This window comes from Aulonocara sp. 'chitande type north' Nkhata Bay, linkage group LG3 (assembly GCF_057382095.1).
Source record: "Aulonocara sp. 'chitande type north' Nkhata Bay isolate Kocher_YH1m ecotype deep benthic linkage group LG3, A_spYH_male_GT1.1, whole genome shotgun sequence".
NCBI classification, from domain to species: Eukaryota; Metazoa; Chordata; class Actinopteri; order Cichliformes; family Cichlidae; genus Aulonocara; species Aulonocara sp. 'chitande type north' Nkhata Bay.
Window position 1 is genome coordinate 65281825 of NC_141346.1, and position 7404 is coordinate 65289228.

The window sequence follows — 7404 nt, forward strand, 5'->3', positions numbered from 1 at the left end:
GCACAGCTGAGGTCACTTTAAATTTATTGCTAGCAATTTTTGTTTGGGTGAGCAACTCTCACTTAACGAGCAACTTCTCGCTTAACGAGCAACTTCTCGCAAAACAACAGGCAACTCCCTGTGTCTTTCTGCTTTTAATTTACTGCTTTTAACCCTTGAGACCCGTGTTTTTTTTTTTTTGTTTTTTTTTTCAAAAGAAAAATTAAACAATTAATTATTCTTTCACGTGTAAATGTGTTGTGTCTTTCCACTTGATTATAACTGATTTATTCATAACATTTTATATAAAAGAAAAACGAGAAGCACATTAATTCATAGTAATTTAACATAAAATTGTTTGATAGTGTTAATTTGGAAAGCCACAACTCTAGCGGGTCCACCAACACCACACAAGGGTTAATTTACTTTATTCGGGGACTGAGGAAGTCGTCAGTGTATCTCTCTGGATCACTAAGTGAAACTTCGTCAGCATATCCCGTTTTTTTATGGATCGATCACTGAGAGAGGTATAATACGGTCTTTATATAAATATGAAAGACGCATATTTACCTTCTGTCAGTCCATCCCACTTCTGACGCCAAATTGAAGGAAAAAAATGTCCATCCCGGTTTTCCCTCCAAGGCACGAGCAATAAGCAGAGTTCTGTCCTTTCCTTCTAAGATTCCTAATTATTCAAAGTAACACTCAGGTATGCCGCTCAGCTGGGTTAGTTACGACGTCGGGAGCAGCTTGGGAGAACAAGAAAACAGAGACTGCTTTAGGTTGCCTTCCCAATCGACTCAAAGGTTTATTTAGTACATAACAGCTTATATAGAGGAAAAAAAGGTTAGTGTGTCAGCAAGTTCTCAGTTCAAACCGGTACAGACCAAATAAGGAAACGTCTTCCTGCCTTGTGAGCAAAGAAGTATCCTGTGTGTAGTTTATCAGTTCAGCTACAATTTATGATCATCCCAGCAAAATACACTCCTAGACATAGAATACAGAGTTCTTTCATTAGTGAATTCTGAAACAAACCACCTGGCCTTTAACGAGCCTTTTTCTAAGAGATAAAGAAAAAGGGAGGATGGGAGTAAGGAAGTGGTCTCGTCTCTGTGGTGTTTTCGACCTTGGGGTACCAGCCTGTGAGTCTTACACATCAATTCTTGGGTCAGAGAGAAAGAGAAAAACAACTATTAAATGGGCCTTATTGAGTAACTCTTTTCTGTATAATATCACAATAAAACAATATCCTGTAAATGCTACCATGGTATCAAAATATCACAACACAAACATATATATTTATCAATAAAAACAGATCGCCTTTTCACTGTTACAAAAGTCAAGTATATCAATGTTTGTTCAGCTTTCATAAATGTAAGTTTATAAGTACATAGTACATTTTTTGGTAAAGTCCAACTTCTTTTAATACATGCAACACATTTCAGAACATTTGGGACAGAGACAACAAAAGACTGGAAATACTTGGTAAAAATCTGGTGAAACACTTTAAAGCCAGTGGGATTAAATGGGAAACATAAAATTTAATACTAGACAAAGACCGATTGAATCATGAAGCAAAGAATTAATAACTAAATCACAAGTAGAAAATGTTATGCAGATATTATTGGATAGATTTTGGTTTAGAAAAAAATGACAAGAAATCAAAAATGAAAGTTATCTGGTCTTTTTCTTTAAAGAGTAGCCTACTGCAGAGCAGCAACACTGACAAAGACCATCATCACCAATACTGCAGCTAATACAATGATCCAGGAGGAAACTTGAAAAAGCAGGAAAAATGTGACACTGATCAAAATGAATACATCAATTATTGATCAAAGAGAAAATGCATACTACCACAATGCATTGTTATTGCATCTCAGTTTCTCACCATCACTGATAATCTGACGTCTGCTGGACCTCAGGAATCGTCTCCATCACCTCTCTGTGAGGAGCAGAGAGCACTCGTGCTGCACATCCCACCTGTGTGCTGTGTTTACGTGAACCTGAGAGCACAGCTGTAGTGGTGACAGTGAATGTAGCGTTGGTGTTGGACACACTGACAGTGTTGTACTGTGAGAAGCTGAGGTCTTGTTGTGAGAGTGTTACAGTGGGAGCAGGTCGACCAGTGGCTGAACAGGAAACAACCCACTCTTCAGTAGAGTTTGACTCTCTGACATCAACAACAGGTTCATGCAGCTCTGTGAAGGATCAGGAGATATAAAATAAGGAGTATATTGTTAAAGATACATTGACTTCTAACACATGTAACGCATTAAGGTAAAATTTCTTACCATAAGGATGTGTTACACGATTTATAAACCCCAGTTTGTTAATTATTTGTTCATTATTCATAACTATACACTTAATTTTTTAAAAATTAAGTGTTTTTGGTCAAATGGAATTTCTTTTTGGGTCATTTTAGCCCCTTTTAGCCCTCTGCCAAAATGTTTTAACCTTTCTGTCTCTAACAGTAAAACATCGTTCCTTTATCTTCTGTGTCTGGTGTGTTGGTCAGGATTAGCTAGCTTGGCAAAAAGTTCACATTAAACAATTAAAGTGTGTTACTGTGAGGTGTGTGTTCGTACTATGAGTCACAGCTCGAGTTTTCTTGCGGGTGAAGGTTTTTCACCTCGCTGTCATTCTTGCATAAAAGTGTTTGACCCCTTCAGAAAAAAAAACGAAATTTGGGATTATTTTTTGTTTTGTTCATTGTGTGTATTTGTTTCTACTTTTTCTTTTCCTGTGTACAGCACTTTGGTCAACCTGTGTTGTTTTTAGACATGGTTATTGATTGATTGATTGATTGATTGATTGATTGATTGATTGATTGATTGATTGATTGATTGATATGTCTTTGATTAAAATACAGCCTACTCCACATCCTCCAAGTTACAGAGAAGAGGAACCATCTGGGGTGAACTTGTGCACTTGGTATTGGCTGTCATGGTCCCTGTGCCTCTCCGGCTCGCTCATGTTGGCCACAGGTTTGTTTTGTTTTCTCTCCTGCTTCCCTGGGTGGAGCTCATTGTGGGCTCTCACCCTTGGCCCACGTATCTGCGGTGATTTCTACACCTGTTGCTGATCAGGCGGCGCCCCCCTTGCCTATTTAACGCTGCGGCGCGAAGTATTCGGCACTGGAATGTTGAACCTCCCATGTTCGTGCTCTCAGCTCTCCTAAGACAAACTCTCTCAGTGTTGTGTGGCGTATTGATCTAATTGGACTCTTTGTGTTTAGATCTCCCCGGAACTGGTGGCGGACCCTGACCTGTGATCCCTGTGTGTGTCAACATAAGTGGAAATTGGAGCGAGAGTGGCTGTGGAAAAGCGAGTGTGCTTAAGAAGAGGAGTGGCGGAGTTTGGGCCGAGTGGGGAGCGAGTGTGGATTCCTTCCCCTGGAGCCCTGAAGCCCTGCCCCATTCACTGTATATACGCATCACTGTGGTTTCCCTTCTGTGTTAATAAATTGTCAACCCTTTGCTTGCCAGAACGCTGCCTGCGTCTGAATCCATCTGTTAGCCCTGACATTGGATACCTGGAAATCAGTGAAGGGACCATTAATGCTTAAACTTGTACACAGGTTTGAGAGCAACCACCCAAAAGCTTCTGCTAATAAACACTAGTCTGTGTTTGTGATGCAAATGTTTCTGGCTGTGTTCACAAACATTTAGTAAGGTGAGTGAGGAATATTAATACTTATTATTAGATTATTAGCAGACTGTAGAACTTGACTGCACGCCAAGGTGGCAGTTCAGCCATTTGATTCATGTTGCAGCAGCTCATGAGTGAATGAACATCGTGCAATAAAAGTACTTCTAGAAGTACATTTTTGCAAAAACGTACATTGTGGAGGAATGTAGGGAAGACACGAGGGAGCCCAATATTTTACTCAAACGTTAATCGCTGCATCACACAACTGAACATTCAAAGCGCCAAAACCTAACCCTCTCACTTCCCGTTACACTGGGTACGAGTGGAGCTACCTGGTGGTATGTACTTACATTTATTTAAATTTACTTGAGTAGGGTAGAGTCATGCTAATGACCTAATAATTTTATTCAGGTGTGTTGCAGCAGAGATACATTTCAAAGCTTCAGGACGCTGGCTCTCAAGGCCTGGAGTTTGACACCCCTGCTTTACACAAAGATGGGTTAAATCACAGTGCAAAGAATGAATGAATAAATGAAATATAAAAAATAAATAATTATTAAATAGTCTTACACATCAATGTCATTGGTTGACTTTTGAAGTATTTGAATCCTTATTGGGTTCCCTGAGTGACAGAAGGATTAAAACACTTTAAAATCAGTACTGAAAATATGTGCAGACATTACTAGATAGGTTTAGGGTTAGAATCAATAAATCACTATCATGTTAATAAGATAAGACACATTACAAAACGACATACTAGAAAGTGAAAAGGTAACTTTTCTTCAAGCAGCATAGTGGAGCAACAGAAAAAGACAAACCCCAACACCAGCACTGCTGCAGCTATTACAGTGATTGAGGGAAAATCTGTGAAAAAAACAGAAAAACGTGACGCTGACCAACAATAATACATCACTCATGAAGTACTGAAGTCATTGTTATTAGATCCCAGTCAAATTTACCCAAGTATCATCCGTCTCTAGTCTAGTCTGTGGTATACAGAAAGAGTTTCTCACCACAAACAGATGTTTTTTGGACCTCAGGAATCGTCTCCATCACCTCTCTGTGAGGAGCAGAGAGCACTCGTGCTGCACATCCCACCTGTGTGCTGTGTTTACGTGAACCTGAGAGCACAGCTGTAGTGGTGACAGTGAATGTAGCGTTGGTGTTGGACACACTGACAGTGTTGTACTGTGAGAAGCTGAGGTCTTGTTGTGAGAGTGTTACAGTGGGAGCAGGTCGACCAGTGGCTGAACAGGAAACAACCCACTCTTCAGCAGAGTTTGACTCTCTGACATCAACAACAGGTTCATGCAGCTCTGTGAAGGATCAGGAGATATTGCAAGGAATATGTTGTTGAAAGGAAATCAGTTTCTAGCACATTTAAACACATTAATGCAAAAGTTCTTACCATAGACTTGGAAGCAGGTTCTACCAGTGAAGGAGCCTTCAGGATAAGTGTTAAACAGACAGTGATAGCATCCTTCATCCTGCTCCGTCACATTCCTGATGACTATGGAGCAGTTCTGTAGTCCAGTGTATTTAAACTTGACTTTATCGTTAAAGCCATCATTCACTCTCTGACCATAGTACTTGCTGTAGGTGGCAACATTTGTCTCCACATCACGTGACCTGAAGGACGTCTTTAGTGTCCAAGAGCTGACAGCTGGATTCAGCATCTTCTCCCACTGCTGCCAGCACAGTCTGCTGTGTTTGGACCACTGCTGTTAGAGCTGCATGGAGAATAACATGAGTTAGAGATGTGGAACTGAGAGGTATTGATGGGAAGGATTAAACAATAATTCGGGTCATGGAGTAGTCTGTGTTTTAGGCTCAAACAAATTGACATATGGGTACCACTTAAATGTGATGTAGACTATAAATATAAACCTAACACTCATTGTTTCATACTGTATGTTTCAGGTACATTTTCTTTCATCTATAAAAAAAAAAGTAAGACAATTCAGTTAGCTACCAACTAAACAAAGAAAGTCAGATAGATGTACAGATCGTGTCTATATTGGTTCTGTTGGTCCATGACCAATTCTGGAGGTCTGTACTGCATTTGAACTTTGTCAACAATTTGGAGGTCCAACCATGATTTAAGCTGGACATCAATATGGCGTTCAACATTAGAACCTTGGACTTGATGTATATTTTTTGGACATCATGTAGATATCTATGACAAGTGCAGGGAATTTAAAGGTTTAATTGAGGTCATATTTTTTATTTACAAAATATCAATATTGGGGTTACAAAACAATCCCTTCAGTGGACCAAAAATGAATTATAAAACCCATCACTTCAACATAACCAATACCAGGACTGGTATTGACTGGTAACTCGTGCTACTGTAGAAATTCCCATTGATTTTCTACATTTTCCCAGAGGCCTCCCCTTCTGTGGATTACTAGTATGTTATTTATTAATTTGTGCCTCAATTATTTCAGACCAGTTATTTCACTGGGGAAGCCCTATATTGCCCACTTCCTAATTTCAGCACTGTTTGATCTTTCTCTTTAGCATGTATGTAACTTTGGTTTGTTGAGATTTTGGCATTACTTCTGTCATAAACATTCTCTCTCAGACATAACTGACTAAGATTTCTGTGGTTACCCAGAACATTTTAATAGACTTTTTGTAATCAATCAGGTCTTCAACCCCTTCTTTTTAAAATAGTGTATAAACCGTATGTATGTGTGAAAGACTGTTAATGTTTTGATAAATTGTTTATTTTAGAACAATTGGTGAGTGTGTTTAGCCACTGCACACTACTACACTTTGCTCTAAACTACATTCCTTCTCTGAACAGTATATATGTGAATGGACTGACGGATCTTTTGATTTCAAATGTTAAATAATTGTCAGTAAACTACTTATGACCTGAACTCCGTCTCTGTCTAATGGAAATGAGTGCCTTCTTGTTTTTAACTACATTGGGGTTGTGAAACGTCTTTTACATTGTAGGCCACATACAACCCAATTTTTGTTAATTTACCAACCATACATACATAACACACAAACATGTGGTTTATCTATTGCTTTCATCGTAATATGAATAGGCATGGGGCAACCTTTAACAAAACAGTCTAAAGCTGTTTTCACACAGCTCTCAAAACAGTCTCATTAATCTGAATGATGAACAACTCATGACACAGAAAGTTGATTTTGTTCTTTTTTATTAGGCTGAGTGTTCAGTGGGAGAAACGTTTTGTCACTCATTCAAACAAAATCTAAACTCTTCAGTAATTGTATCTCCCTCTAATTCTGTCTAAAGACAATCTCTTTGTCACTTCAGAGAAAAGTTCTCACATTTTAGGATCAATTTTTAATTATTACGAGTGAAGGTTCTTGTTTTCTTTTTTTTTCTCTTGTCCCAATAAATAACTTTAAAAAACAAAAACAACAATACGGAATAAAACTTACCTTTTGAAAAGGCCATAAAAAGAAAAAACAAACACAGAATCCCACAGTCTGACATGGTGCACGTCTCTGTGTCCCCACTGGCTATTGTACCACGTATTGAAACAACGTCGTACAATAGCCAAATTATTGAAAACTCAAATGTCTCCGAAGGAAGGAAGAATCTCCCTTCCTTGTGGGACATTCCAAGGCATGTTAGAATGATCAACTGTACCGAGTAAAGTACAAAAACTTCCCAGTGCAGAGTTTCATCAGTGTTTTAATCAGCAAACTCAATCATTTTTGTCTGCATTTTGAAAATTCAGTAAAGCTGTAGGTGTCAACATTTGTCTCCACATCTTGTAAGATTTTCTGTCA

The 7404-nt window shown here is 38.7% G+C and overlaps 1 pseudogene; it reads right to left on the minus strand.

Moving 5' to 3' along the window:
- Positions 1–1470: 1470 nt before the first annotated feature.
- Positions 1471–7105, minus strand: LOC147336605 (OX-2 membrane glycoprotein-like; annotated as a pseudogene).
- Positions 7106–7404: the final 299 nt, after the last annotated feature.